Source organism: Saimiri boliviensis, chromosome 1, assembly GCF_048565385.1.
Source record: "Saimiri boliviensis isolate mSaiBol1 chromosome 1, mSaiBol1.pri, whole genome shotgun sequence".
Taxonomy (NCBI): domain Eukaryota; kingdom Metazoa; phylum Chordata; class Mammalia; order Primates; family Cebidae; genus Saimiri; species Saimiri boliviensis.
Window position 1 is genome coordinate 161927565 of NC_133449.1, and position 13739 is coordinate 161941303.

A 13739-nucleotide genomic window follows, 5' to 3' on the forward strand; every position below is an offset into this window, starting at 1 on the left:
CAATGTCTTTAAATTGTTGAAACTACTATTAGTCCATTATAACATCTAGGCAGAATACTTTCTTAAAGAAGAGACTGATATTTTTAAGATGTAGGTCTGTATTTTTTTTTTTTTAAATCTCTTATAATCACCTCTTTTTTTCTGGTTCCATCTGGGTTTGACAACGTAAGGTTGTGGTTAGAAGCAGGATAATTTAATCCCAGTTCTTCTTCACGAACTACAAGATTACATAGTTTACTTGCCTTGTGTGTGAGTTTAGTTTCCTCATTTGTAGGACGGGGGTGATAATGGTATCAGGCTTAGAAGACTGTGGAGAGGATCAGTTGAGACAAGCCCCATAAAACATACTATGGCACTTAGCATGGAACACGTATTCCCTGAACCTGGGCTAGTTATTGTGACAGCCCTATCTCTGCCCACGTGCTGTGTCCTAGTGTCACACTGCCTGTTCCTGTACTGGAACACCCATGTTCCCATCTGGAACCTCAGACTGTTATTTCCATTCTCGGCTCACACCCAGAGCCCCCTCCAAGTGTCCTTGCTTTCATGTTTGTGTTCATGTCTTTCAACCAGCACAGGATTTTCACACAATAGTGAAGACATTTATAAATCGGGGGTTTCTAGACTTTGCATGTTTGTTATCCTACTAAAATAGAATCGTTGTGAACTCTATATTTTGAAGAGAAAAAAGAAAGGATACAATTTTCTTTTAATTTTTTTTTTTTTTCTGTTCATTCTATGGTAATACAGGACTGTTCCCCTCCATCCCTCTTTTGAGGAGAAGACTTCATTTTTGTTTTCGTTATTTTGTGTGAAGCAGAGATATAGACTAAATAATGAAGTAGTGTTAGGCTCTCATAGACAGCCAATATTAACAAAAATAGCTGTATTTTAGGAGCTGCTTTACTCTGTGAAACTGGAAAAACCTGAAGCTGTTTCTTTCCAGCTCCACAGACGGCCACCCTAACGGAACCTGCTGACCAGGGGGACACAAGAGAAAAGAGGGAGGAGATGATAGAGTAGGAGGGTCTCTATTGCCATCAGAACTGGACTGTGTGTTTAACTGGAAAGGTGATGGAGAACATAGAGTTAGGTATGCACTGCTCTCCGGACGCTGCTAGTGAAATAACTAGTTAAATAAGGCAAGACAGAAGAATGAGGCTGCCATCTAGTGGTAGTAATAGGTAATGTCCAGGACACAGGGCGGCCAAAGGCAGAGAGAGAGGCTTCTTCACTTTTCATTCTCTGCAGTCTTCATACATATTAATGATCTCATTCCTCTGCATTAGTCAAGATCTTCCCATTATAAGTGACAAATTATAACCAGATTAAAAAATAAGTAATAGAATTTGTTGACTAATTGATATGGTTTGGATTTGTGTCCCCACCCAAATCTGATGTAGAATTATAATCCCCAATATTGGCAGTGGGGTCTGGTGGAAGGTGATGGGACCATGTGGGCAGTTTCTCATGGTTTAGTGCAACCCTCCTTGGTGGTGTCATTGCCATGGCGAGTCCTCATCAGATCTGGTTGTTTCCAAGTGTGTGGCACCTCATCTCTCTCTCTTGCTCCTGCTCCCATGTGAGGCGCCTCTCTACCCCTTTGCCTTCTGCCATGATTGGAAGCTTCCTGAAGCCTCCTCAGAGGCAGAAGCCCCTATGCTTCCTGTACCGTTTGCAGAACCATGAGCCAATTAAACTTCTTTTCTTTATAAATTATGCATTCTCGCTTTTTTTTTTTTAATGGAATGAAAGAATGGAGTGATACAATGATATAGTTGGAATACGATGAGCTGGAGTGAGCATTAAGTATGCTGGAACTAGGGGGTCAAATGATAATCAACTCACTCTCTCCTGCTTAAAAACACAGCTACTCCCCAAAAATGATCAGATCTCCTTCTCCTTCCTTTTATTAACATGTGGCCACTATTCTATCCTAATGAATGTGGGCCTTACCCAGGAAACGGAGTTAGAAGGCCACAGCTATGTGTATATGTATATGTGAGTGTGGGGTTGGGGGTGGAGGTCCTAGTTTATCTTTTCTGCTGCAATACCTATCCACTGATGACTTCCAAACTTTTTGTCAACCCCATCCTAATTCTAACTCCCAGATTTAGACATTTAGAGGGCATTCTGGCCTAGATGTCTAATAAGTCATTCAACTACAAAGCAGTCAAAGTAGAAGGTGCTACTCTTCTTACGTATTTATCCTTAGTTATTTGTGGGTTTTTTTTCCATGTTGATAATGATACTACCTTTAAATTCTTCTTGGATCTTCACCAGGGATCAGAACTTATAAGTTGGTTGATATATAATTAAATAAATAAATATATGTATATTGAACATACAAAGTGGAAAAGCATTATGTGTGACATAATTTTGTTGTGAGGATTAAAAGAAATAACATATGAAAAACATTCAGAAAAATTCTCGACACACGTAATTTCACAACCAATGAATGAGGTGGATATAAAAAGATATTTTTAAACTTGTGTCTTTTATCCTATGGTTTCTCAAGTGAATTCATATCATGGAAGAATATGATATTTTTCACACCCAAGGAAATTGAACTTACCACCAGAACATCCTGTAGTACACTTCAGGTTGTGCCTTGAAATGTTTGTTTGCATTTGTAAATATAAATGAGAGAAGAGCAGAATGCTTCCCCCATCTCAGATAAGCTTGTAAGTGGACCTGTGTCTACTGCATCTGAGGGCATTGTTAGAAAGGGATTCCACTTTCCACTTTAGCCTGGAATCCATTTGAAATGAGTTGAGTGGGAGAAAAGAATGGTGTGTGTGTATATATATATATATATATATATATATATATATATATATATATGTGTGTGTGTGTGTGTGTGTGTGTATGCCAGTTATTAATAATAAGATGTACTAAGTGACATTACAGACCCATCTCTATAAAAGCCATTTTCCCAAACATGCTCTCTTTTAGTGTTTGCAGGATTCCCGTACACTAGGTGTGGAGAAAGGGATACTCAAGGACTGGAAGTCACATATGTGGCAGGAGGAAGTGAACCCAGGCCTCCGTGCTGCACGTCCACCCCTCAGCTCACTGAACCCCAGTGCCACACTTACCCCTGAGAACAACCTCCTCTGCCCATCAACACTCACTAGGGTAGCATCTTTTACAGTTTTCAAGATCAGGCATTCTTTTCTATTAGGAGGAGAACATTTCCTGCAGAAGTAAAATTTATCCACCAGAATTGATCCTAGAGTTGTTGAGAAACTTGAAAGCTCTCTGTGTCATGAATTCTTAGAATGGAGATTAATCTTAAATTAGAATGGCACAAATATGTGTCACAAACGTATAAACACACTCAAGCATACCACATCTGACATTTAAAATGTCTGGACTAAGAAAATGTGAGGCCAGAGGTTCTGATGAGTAAACTAGGTGGACATAGAAGCCACCTAGGACAATGACATGAATATCGTCAAGAAAGGCTGCGTGTGTTAGAGGCCGAAAGGCCAAGTTTTCGCATACCCTCATGTTTCAGTTCCAGTAGGAAGTTTATGAGCAGAGATATTTATGTGTTTGTGAACTTTTAGAGGACAGACCTTAAGTGCCATTGGTCAGAATAAGAATTTTGTATTAAAACTTATTAAAACTCAGAGACAAGATGGCTGAATAGGAACAGCTCTGGTCTGCAACTCCCGACGAGACCGACATCGAAGGTGGGTGATTCCTGCCTTTCCAACTGAGATACCCTGTTCATCTCACTGGGACTGATAGATAGTGGGTGCTGCACATGCAGGCGATCAGAAGCAGGGTGGGGTGTTGCCTCACCTGGGAAGTGCAAGGGATTGGGGAACTCCCTCCTCTAGCTAAGGGAAGCCATGAGGACCTGTGCCTGGAAAGACTGTGCTATCCAGCCCATATACTGTGCTTTTCCCATGGTCTTGGCTACCTGCAGATCAGGAGATTCCCTTGGGTGCCTACGCCACCAGGGCCCTGGGTTACAAGCACAAAATTGGATGGCCATCTGGGCAGACACCAAGCCAGCTGCAGTTTTGTTTGTTTGTTTGTTTTCGGGGGTTTTTTTTGTATCCCAGTGGCACCTGGATTACTAGCAAGACGGAACTGCTCACTCCCCTGGAAAGGGGGCTGAAGCCAGGGAGCTGAGTGGTCTTTCTTACTGGATCCCACCCCCATGGAGCCCAATAAGCTAAGGTTTACTGGATTGAAATTCTTGCTGCCAGCATAGAAGCAAGCAGTCTGAAGTCAACCTGGGACACTCCAGCTTGGTTGGGGGAGGGGCATCCATCATTACTGAGGCTTGGGTAGGCAGTTTTCTCCTCACAGTGTAAACAAAGACACAGGGAAGTTTGAACTGGGTGGAGCCCACCACAGCTCCGGAAAGCCATTGTAGCCAGACTGCCTCTGTGTATTCCTCCTCACTGGTCAGGGCATTTCTGACAGAAAGGCAGCAGCCCCAGTTGGAGGCTTATAGATAAAACTCCCATCTTCCTGGGACAGAGTACCTGGGGGAAGGGGCGGCCATGGGTGCAGCTTCAGCAAAGTTAAAAGTTCCTGTCCTTTGCAGGAACATGGATGAAGCTGGAAATCATCATTCTCAGCAAACTAACAGGAACAGAAAACCAAACACTATGTTCTCACTCCTAAGTGGGAACTGAGCAATGAGAACATATGGGCACAGGGATTGAAACATCACACACAAGGGCCTGTTGGGAGATGGGGGGCAAGGGAGGGATAGCATTAGGAGAAATACCTAACGTAGATGATGGGTTGATAGGTGCAGCAAACCACCATGGCACATGTATACCTATATAACAGACTTGCACATTCTGGACATGTATTCCAGAACATAAAGTATATTTTTAAAAAGCTTATTAGATCTGAGACTAAAGCCTGAATTTGCCACTGTTTATCTTTGTGAATTTGAGCACACGGCAGGTGTTATTTTACTTAAAGCTCAGAGCTATGTTTACTGAATAATTTATTTGACTATAAAGATACTTATTTTACTAAAATATTATATTTTAATGCTGTGCTACATGGTAGACACTCTGAGTTTGGAGAGGTCTGTGTGGAAGGTCACACAGAAACCTTCCATTCTGCTTACCTCCATGGGATTTATTTATTTATTATTTATTTATTTATTTAGAGATAGGGTCTCACTCTGTTGCCCAGGCTGGAGTGCAGTAGTGCCATTATGGCTTACTGCAGTCTCTACCTCCTGGCCTCAAGTGATCCTCCAAACTCAGCCTCCCATGTAGCTGGCTACAGGCTTGCACCACCACACCTGGCTAATTTTTGTATTTCTTGTAGAGACAGGATCTTCCTATGTTGCCCAGGCTGAACTTAAACCCCTGGGCTCAGGTGATCTTCCTGCCTCAGCCTCCCAAAATTCCAGAATTACAGGCCTGAACCACTGCACCTGATATTCTATGAAGCTTTAGATCTCTCATGTCAAGACAGTGATTAGACTAGAATGCGAATCCAGAACTGAGAAATTTAAATTTACCTTAGGCCATCTAGTTATGTCACGTGGTTTGAAAATTTGTGCAAATAAAGAACAGACACAATAAGTTAAAGGAAATGGTTCTCCGTGGGATATAATATCACCTGCTGAAGTCACTGGCTGATTAACATAAACTAATTTATTGACTCATTTACACAAATGTATGCAAAAGAATTTAATAGCAATAGAAATTGTAGGTAACATTCCTTTGTAAACTAGGTTATCCATTTATTCTTTTTCACAGTCTTGATTTTATTTATAAATTTGCTGTATCAGTGAGGAAAGAGTAAAAACTGTTTGAGGTTGTATGCTTAATGTACGAATAATTCTATTTATTTTTGTTGACTTTTTTTGGCTTTAGTTTCCTCCCCACTTATTGGGATAATTACATGCATTTTTAAATTGTAAAAAAGTAAATATGACATAGTAGGTAATGTATCAGGCCAGTCCCTACCAAGCTGCTGAACTAAAGTGGGCACAGTGATGAAAAGAAAACTGAAGGGATGCGTGCCTGTAATCCCAGCTACTCAGGAGGCTGAGGCAGGAGAATTGCCTGAACCCAGGAGGCGGAGGTTGCGGTGAGCCGAGATCGCGCCACTGCACTCCAGCCTGGGTAACAAGAGCGAAACTCCGTCTCAAAAAAAAAAGAAAGAAAAAAAAGAAAACTGAAGGGGTTCCCTGGCTTTTAGGATACTGACTTTATGGGTTGGTTATATGAGGGGTGCTGGTGTTGGCTGGGATAAAGGGTAACTAGCTGCCTGTGAGAAAATGAAATAACAAAGTACTTACTGTATTCTGCTCTTCCTGATTTCTCACTGTTAAGTGATATTTAAAATATCATAGAATATTTTGACTTTCCAAAGTTAGAATTTTCAAAAGTTAAAAGAAAAATTCTACATGATATTTAGAAATAAAGATAGAATGCTTTTATCTACTTCTGAAAGGTCAGAATATTTTTATGACAAAAGTAGCTGGATATAGCTATAAGAAAATAAAAATAAAGATTTTCATCTACAAAAAATGAAATGAAATTACATGTATATACTGCACATCATACATAAGAATAAGCTCCAAATGAATCAAGATCTAAACATAAAACTTTACAAGAATTATACGAGAATTAAAATGACATAATTCCTCTTTGATCATAATGATTCATTAATCTAAGTACAATAACAGAAAATACAGATGCATTTTTTTAACTTAAAAACAACTTCCTGGCCAGAAAAAAGAAATATATATGTGTGTGTGTGTGTGTGTGTGTGTGTGTGTGTGTGTGTGTGTGTATTTATATATATATATATATATATAAACAAAAGATTTTTGATAAAGGACTAATATGCCTAATTTATAAATAACTCATTAAAATTGAGGGAAGAAAAAAAAAGTAACCTAGTTGAAGAGCAGACAATATACTTGCAAATGTAATTTACATATGCATACATACCCAAAAAGATATGGCCCTTAAATCAGTAAAAGAAATTCAGCCTCACTCATGATAAAAAATGCTAATTAAAACTATATGGAAATCCCATTTATCACCTATCAGATTAGCTGTTGATAAAAAGGTTCACGGTGGGAATCCAAATTGGAACAATGTTTATGTAGTAAAATTTGGCAATATGGAACAAGACTATATTTGCATTTATAGAATTCTTCTTCCATGCTTTTGCAAAATGTAAGCCTACAAATTAGAGTTCAATGTATAAATGTCTTTTGTCTTCAGAAAAGAATATATAGTTCAAATAATAGATTCGAAGATAAGTTGGGTTAGTTCCATTCCTCCCATTTCAGTGTAAACATATTTTTCTTTTGAAATATGGTTTAGTTAATTTGTTAAAGGCAGACCTAAAGGTTCTGTACTTGTGATTTCTGGTTGTGGATCCTGAGAACGGGAAGTATTGGTATCCTAAAGGTCTGACATTTGTATAACAGGTTGGCATAAAGTTAACCAGATCAGTGAAAAGGATAGAGTCCAGAAATGTAGGCATCTAAGAAGTTCAAAAATATACACTTCTATGGACAAATGCTTTCTGGCAGAGATGAAAGAACAGTTTAGTAGAAAAAGAATCATCGTTTCCACAAATCATGCTGAAACAATTGGGCATCTGGAAGGGGAAAAAAAAGAATCTCAATCTATATATTGCACCATCATCTGAAACATTTTATATTATCTAATATTTTTTAAAAATTAATTTTCTAATTAAAAGTTATTAATCTATGCAGCAACTTTGGAGAACCATCTGGCATTATCTTCTAATACTGAAAATTCACACACATTGTAGTACAGCAACTCTACTCTTAGATACGTACCTAAGAGAAAAATTCTTGTTCATGTGCATCAAAAAATGTATAAGAATATTTCTTCCAGCTCTACTCCTAATATCACAAATTTGGAAGCAAACCAAATGTCCATCAGCAGAAGAGTAATGAAATTAGGGTATAGTCGCACATTGGGATTATTGATTGGTGGGATGTTATTCATCAATGAAACTAAATGAACAACTGCACACATAAATATGTATACATTTAAACAATATAATGTGTAAGAAAAAGCAAATTTCAAAAGATAATAAGAATCTCTTTATATAATATTGAATGAAAAAGTCCTATATGAAAAGTTATATAGCTTTACATAAATGTTAAAATAATTTTAAAAATATATTTTCCATTATGTGTATAAATAAAAAATTATGTTAAAAATAAAAGCACGAGAAGAATGGATACACAATTTGGAATAACAGAAATTGATTAAGAATTTTGGGAAGGCCGGGCGCGGTGGCTCAAGCCTGTAATCCCAGCACTTTGGGAGGCCGAGGCTGGTGGATCACAAGGTCAAGAGGTCGAGACCATCCTAGTCAACATGGTGAAACCCCGTCTCTACTAAAAATACAAAAAAGTAGCTGGGCATGGTGGCACATGCCTGTAATCCAAGCTACTCGGGAGGCTGAGGCAGGAGAATTGCCTGAACCCAGGAGGCAGAAGTTGTGGTGAGCCGAGATCGCGCCATTGCACTCCAGCATGGGTAACAAGAGCGAAACTCCGTCTCAAAAGAAAAAAAAAAGAATTTTGGGAAAAAATAAGTTTAAAAAAACAATATAGAATTGGGTTTTCCTTGGATGAAAATTGGCAAGAGAATTGGATGATTGAATACTACGTTATTGGATTTGAACTTTGGTCAGTATTCTAGATTTTTGCAGGAATGATATATTCATATGCTTTTTTATTGAACCCAATGAAATTTGTTGAACCAAGTATTGTGATTAATCCAATTCCAACTGAGGCATATTTAAAATAATAAAATATATTGCAGAGAACTTACATACAGCAATCAATTGATAACAGCTATATTTTTAAACATTCATTTATTGAGCATTTACTTTGTGCCATATGTTGAGGAATGATCTGGAAATGCAAACATAAGGCTATAGCATCTGCTTTAGTAGTTTGTCATTTATTTGCAGGTTTGCTGTTTTCTTACTGCTGTTGTAATGAATTGTCACAAACTTAGTGACTTAAAACAACACAAATTTATTGTCTTACAATTATGGAGGTGAGAAGTCCTAAAGTCAAGATGTCAACAGAGGTACATTCCTCTGGGAGTTTCTAGGAAAGAATTAATTTCCTTGCCTTTTCCAGCTTCTATAGGCCGTCTGAGTTCTCTCACCCATGGCCCTTTTACTGAGTCATTCTAACCTCTGCTTCCATTGTCATATCTTCTCTGACTTGGGCCCTCCTGTCTCCCTCTGATAAGAATCCTTGGGATTATATTGGTTCCACCTGAATAATCCAGTATAATTTTTCAATCTTTGGATCCTTAACTAAATTACATCTGCAAAGTCCCCTTTGCCATGCAAGGCAACATATTCACAGGTTCCAGTGATTAGGACTTCGATATTTTGGGAGGCATTGTTTCATCTACAATAGCAGATAACACGGGTTTTGCTTTTATGCATTCATTGTTTTTTACTACTCAACTGTAAATACACATGTCAACCTAACATCATTCACACAAAAAGCTTTTATTTTTCATTGGCTTATTTTTCTTTTTTGAGACAGAGTTTCACTCTTGTTGCCCAGGCTGGAGTGCAATGGCGCGATCTCGGCTCCCTGCAACCTCCACCTCCTGGGTTCAGGCAATTCTCCTGCCTCAGCCCCCTGAGAAGCTGGAATTACAGGCACGTGCCACCATGCCCAGCTAATTTTTTGTATTTTTAGTAGAGACGGGGTTTCACCATGTTGACCAGGATGTCATTGGCTTATTTTTCGTTATCATATCTTAAAGAAGGCTTTGAAGCCCAAAAGAAAATCCATCGTTTTTCTAGGAAAAAATAATAATTATATTGTATATTGCTTGCAATTAAAAATCACAAATTTTCTTTGCTTAGAGAATTTCTTTTGAATCAACAGGATTTATTTTGAATTGACAGGATAGACAAGGTGTTGTGACTCTACCATGTAGAAAGCAAGTCTGATTTTTCTATTTAGGAATATACATTTTAGTTATACCCAATTTGGATTACATTGGCACACATTTCAGCAAAATATTTTCCGTAAAAGTCAAAAAGGACTCTTTTTTCTTTCCTACAACTTTAAGAAAATCAGAGTTTATCTCCCAAAACCTCTTAGGTTACTCACCTGAGAAAACAGTATGTGTCGAAGTAGAGGATACCAGAGAATATATAGTCATGTGGGGAAAGGCAGCCATTTGATCTCATGTAAGACTTTTTTTTGATAAGACCTGTGAACGTGCACAAGACTATTTGTTCTTAGTCTCCTGCACAGCTGGTTTTTCCAATGTGAGAGAACCCAGTACCCTAAGGTGATACCATTCCCATACACTTGCCCTGATGGTTCTTATACTGAGCTGGTCTCCAGGAACTCAGGCCTGATAGGACCCTTTTTCTCTCAGGAGGGAGAGAAAAAACATGAAAATGACTTTTTTCTTCCTGCCAAAAACTAGCTGACAATCACAGTTCTGGCCTGGAAGAGAAATCAGACCCAAAATTCATCAGGGCTGACACAAAGTCTATTAGCTATACATAGATTCACCCTACAATTACCTAGTTTTCTCTCAGTTAATTGCCTAAGCTGCTGCCTTCTCATTAGTGAATATGGACATGTAAAGAATTCATAAGAATTCTGAGGTAGCAGGTGTAAACTGAGGGCTATCCTGTACAATCTGGGAGATGTCACCCTATCACGTGATTTCCTGGGGTGGACCAGTTTCTCCCACACTTAAGCCCTTATTTCCCAGCTCATTTTCTCTTTGCGAGGCCAGTCACATGGGATCAAATACAAAGAATGGGTTAGAAATGGGATTGTTGGTCCTGCTTAATAAAAATTGTATGTAACTTCCCTGATGCAAGAATCAGTTATAAAAAAAAAAAAAAAAAGACATATGACCTTGAAATGAGTGAGATGCTAGAAATCACAGAGTTTGGAGTTAGATGAGAGGTTAACATCTCTGAGACGTGTGAGCCTCAGAAAATGTATGAACGTCATAGGATATTGAAAGAATCAATTGGTACTAATTTAGACAGAACTTAAACATGTTAAATTAGCCATTTGGTCAGCCCAACTTTTCTTTGCAGGGAGAGAAATGTTTAGGCCCAGGGAAATGATACCTTCCCAGTCCATTTCCTTAACTGCCTCACGTCCTACCCTATCCATTCTGCCTGTTTTCGAAATTGTAGCAGGAGCATATAGAGAAAGGAAGGAGAACCCTATATAAGCATGATGTTTTCTCTACTTTACTGTGCAGAGGAAACAAAACGAGGGTGTTAGAGGAAAAACAAGGAAACCCCACTGACAGAGAGGAAAGCTGAAGAGATTCCACTACTGACTTGGACTAAGGATAGAGAAGTCAAAGAGTAGTTACCTGGATGAGGAGCTGAATGTGAGTCTGCTCTTGTCACTTTGGGGGTCACAGCTAGCTTTGAGAAGAGCTGCTGTTCCAAAAGTTTGTAACCAAGGTCATGCCACCTGGGGACTGACTCCTTACATATCTCGGTGACCACATGCTTAGCATGAATTTACTCTAATGGCTGTTTCTGAGTTTGATCTTTCTCCTGAACCACCCACTCTGATGTGTTCTGTACCAGAAGGAAGAGACAGACCTGGAGGTTCCGTACTTGTGATTCCTGGTTGTGGATCCTAAGAACAAGAAGTCCTGGCACCCTAAAGTTCTGACATTTGCAAAGCAGATTAGTGACCGACCACATTCCAGGCTATTTGGTGATTTTTATTTCTATTTATTTATTCATTTATTTGTCAAATTCAAGGCTGGTTTCAGCCCTTCTAGTCTTCTCTAACCCTTCTTCCCAGAAGCTGCACCTGTTCTGTCTTTCTAGGATATGATTTTGTTTTTCTATTAGCCTGGGAAACACCACAACCAATAAGGTTTGCAATATCCAAGCCTCCGAATTTCTGTACTTGTTAACTCACTACGCTTCAGCATAAGCAAGCCTAAAACTCTCCATTATCTGGAAAAGATCTATTTTACAGGATTCAAACTCTCCTAGAGTAGTTAGTACTCGTTTGTGGCTTTGTGGTTCCTGTACTAGCTTGAATTCCATAGACTGACATTAATATTTAGCTACTTAGACATGTCCATCCTCTCTTGATGTCCTGCTTTCTGTTCGTTCTTTTTTCTTCCAAGTTCAGCTTATTTTTCTGCTCTAGACCTTCATCGTGGAGAGAGATAGGAAAAGTTCCACGTAGGGAACTTTGTGATCCTGCTGACATCCTTAGTTACCTAAGCTCTTTAGACTCCTACGCAAGTTTCTGATTTAATGTCATGTCCTTACTTTATGCCACCTGTCCCATACCATTTTCCTGGTTTTATGCAATTTGTTTCCACTATCTGACCCCATGCCACCCATATGACCTTGAGTGGAAAACTTCATCTCTTTGTTACTGAGTAAACAAGCTTCAGGATAACAAGCCCCGTCCACTGTTTACTTTTATACTTTAAAATTCTGGAAATTTTATGATGTACCTTTTTTCTCTGTTTTTATTCTTCACTGTATATCAACTTACCTAGGGAGCTATGCATTCTTTCATTCTTTTCATTCTGTCAGCACCTGGCTATGGAGTTTACATTTCTCACCACACCTATTCCTCATAAAAATCCTATGAGGTATATACCACTCTGAATCTTGTATAAGAGAAAAAGAAACTGAGATAGAGATAACTCAAAGGGATAATTCATTTGCTGACACTACCAACTAGCTACTAACCATTCTGCAATGAACAGAGATGACATTCATATTAAATTCCAGGCTCACTTGCTATCTCTACATTTGCTCTAAGCTAAGACCAAAAAAAAAAAAAAAAACTCTACAATTTATCCTCCAGCAGTCATCTTAGAACCATGGATGTTTTGTGGTTTTGTGTAATACATTTGACTTTTCTGGTAAGAAAAAAAAAAAAAGGTCCCCCTCTTCCTTTCATTAACTCTTGCTTTTCCCAAAGCCAGTACTTTTAATCACTTTAAAATACTGCCTTGTAAGTAATTAGAATATAGGCTCTATGAAGGAAAAGACCTTGCCTATATCCGTTAATAATTTTTACATTGTGATCACAGTGAAGAGCATTGAATTTGCCATATGGTAAGTATTCAGTAAATATATAAGAAGAAATAAACTAATCCACCCATCCTTTTTTTATTTGTTTGTTTACTGTGCTCTTGAATATTTTTTAAAATGTGTTTTCACAGATGTAATTTAGAGACATTGTGTCTAGTCCACCAAGAAAAAAAACACCTAATTTTGATTGAGAAGTCACACAAATTGGGAAAATTCACACTTTTATAATATAGTCCTTTCATACATGAATATGATGTGCCTTCTTTTTGACTTGCAGGGTAGTTTATCCATTTTATTTATATATAGATATCACCTCAATTGTGGACACAAATCTAAACACAAATCAGATCTTACTGCCCTACTGAAATCCTCCACTGGCTCTTCATTGCTTATATTATGGGACTGTTATTTATGATAATAATACTTGGGTATGAGGAAAGTAACATTCCACTGTGTATAACTGAAATAAACTTGTTCATTTTACTTAAGGATAAATTTACTGTGTTTTTTTCCCCTTGAATAGAAACACACTCAATATTCCTTGCATGCTTTTCATACAACGTTGCTTCCCTTCACCCTCATTATTTCTAGTATTTTCATGTGCATGTATTTATTATAATGTTTAACTATTAGTAGCCTTTCTT

The 13739-nt window shown here is 38.2% G+C and overlaps 1 pseudogene; it reads left to right on the plus strand.

Annotated features, from left to right (window-relative positions):
* LOC104652341 (ATP synthase F(1) complex subunit alpha, mitochondrial-like) overlaps positions 1-13739 on the plus strand; it is a 134354-nt pseudogene that overhangs the window by 80240 nt on the left and 40375 nt on the right.